The sequence below is a fragment of the Chenopodium album genome, chromosome 22 (assembly GCF_948465745.1).
Source record: "Chenopodium album chromosome 22, dcCheAlbu1.1, whole genome shotgun sequence".
Lineage (NCBI taxonomy): Eukaryota > Viridiplantae > Streptophyta > Magnoliopsida > Caryophyllales > Amaranthaceae > Chenopodium > Chenopodium album.
The window spans coordinates 23,979,462-23,981,531 of record NC_137855.1 but is presented as its reverse complement, the minus strand read 5'-3'; the positions used below and the strand labels follow the sequence as shown (position 1 = coordinate 23,981,531).

At 42.2% G+C, this 2,070-nt stretch overlaps 1 pseudogene; it reads left to right on the top strand.

Moving 5' to 3' along the window:
- Window positions 1-673: 673 nt before the first annotated feature.
- On the top strand, window positions 674-772 carry LOC145606378 (small nucleolar RNA R71; annotated as a pseudogene).
- The last annotated feature ends 1,298 nt before the right edge of the window (window positions 773-2,070 follow it).

The window sequence follows — 2,070 nt, the reverse complement described above, 5'->3', positions numbered from 1 at the left end:
GCTTTGATTTTGGCTACTATAACCTTGGTTATGGTTACCACGAGAACCTTGATTCCCTTGGTTCCTATAACCACCATTATGATTATACTTGTCAAAATTGCCTTGGTTTTGGTAATTCCTATTCCATTGGCCTTTTTGATTATCAAACCTTTGAACATTGTTGTTTGACACAAAATTAACATGTTCACACTCATTGTTGTCAAATTCATCAACACATTCATTAGGACAAACACTAGAGTCATGATCATACGATCCACATGCATCACAAAACAAGCAACCCAAAGGCATATTATGTGAAGAGGGAGGGGGTTGAGAGTTAGAAGGAGTACCTCTCCCCTTAAATTGGGAGGGAAGATTAGAAGCTTGAGAAGAGGTAGAAGTGCTCTCCAACTTAGCTTTGATTGCGGTGACCTCCTTTCCTAAGTTTGTCATTTGGGAGGAAAGGTTGTTGATTGCATTGAGATGGTCCACCGAATACAATGAAGATTGCTTGCTTGAAGAGTCTCTCTCCCCATCTTGCCAATCCCTATAATATGTCACCACGTCCTCAATGATGTCCACAACTTCTTCTTCGGTTTTGTTCATGATAGGGCCCCCGGCCCCTCCATCAAGACATGACTTGCCTTGGGGACTTAAACCGCCATAGAAGATTTGGATCACTTGGTATGTGGGGATTCCGTGGTGAGGGCACTCCCTTTGATACTCTTTGAATCTCTCCCATGCTTCATAAAGGCTTTCACTCGGCCTTTGCTTGAACCCTTGAATCAAGGCTCTTGCCTCCGCCGTCTTCTTTTGGGGATAGAAACGGGACAAGAAAGCCTTTGTAACATCGTCTCAAGTTCTCAAGGAGTTGGGCTTCACTTCCTTGTCTAGCCACTCCAAAGATCTTCCTAATAGAGAGAAAGGGAACAACTTGAGGCGGATGAATTCTTGAGAGACCCCATTGACTTTGATAGTGTTACAATATTTTTCAAATTCTTTCAAATGGTTCAATGGGCTCTCATTCTTAGCCCCACTATATTGCCTTCTCTCAATCAAGGTGATCATTGCCGGCCGGATTTCGAAGTCATTTGCCGGGGTAGTAGGTGGAGCTATTCCACTCTCAAACCTATATGCCCCGGGCACTCCAAGCTCCTTCAAGGCTATTCTAGGATTTTCACCCATTCCTTGTTCTTCTTGAATTTCTTCTTCACTTGAAGAGATATAAGCCAAGGATCTATTATCCACTCTTCTTCTTGAAAGAGTCCTCTCAATTTCCGGATCAAGGGGAACAAGGGGACGATCGCGGGTTCTATGCATGCAAAACTCACACAAAAAGGTTAGTAGCACGGCTACAAGTGTAGCCTAGAGAAACAAAATCTTTTTGTATTTTATCAAAATGAAATAGACTCAAAAACAACATACACTCAAGCACCATTCCCCGGCAACGGCGCCATTTTGATGGGGATGGAAACGGTAGGTCGTTGGGCTACCACCCCACCCTATCAAACAATATTTATAGCTTAACTAACCCCTATTTAGCGTAGTGGCAAGTCAAGGTCGAACCCAAGGGAATGGATATCAAGTGCACGAAGTCTAGATCAAGCTATTTCGGAATCAAGAAGGGGTTTGAGGTAGAACTAAAGCTAACTAGATAATGCAAACTTGTATTAAATCAATCTAAGACACTAGGGCAATGGATCCACATGCAATCATAATGGAAACGGTAATTTGGGAGGTCAAACCGACTAAGTCAAGCGATATGAAGGAAAATCATCATGTATCCAAAAGAGCATACTAAGGTGGTTCACCTAGAGGTCTAACTAGCGTCAACTACGCTAAACACTAGCTAGGGAACGTCACAAAGCACCTCAATCGTGAAATTGCAAGTTCACTAATCAATGGTCCGTATCATAGCAAGCTTACAATGCAATCTAGTGTATTAATCAAAGATGGCCAAACCTCAATTAATCACACACACGCACATGAAATATCAACCAAATTTAATCATATCATCAACTCCATCAATTATCCCCAAATTACACTATTCCATCATTCATACATGCTTCACCATCTCCCTAGCTAGGAAAC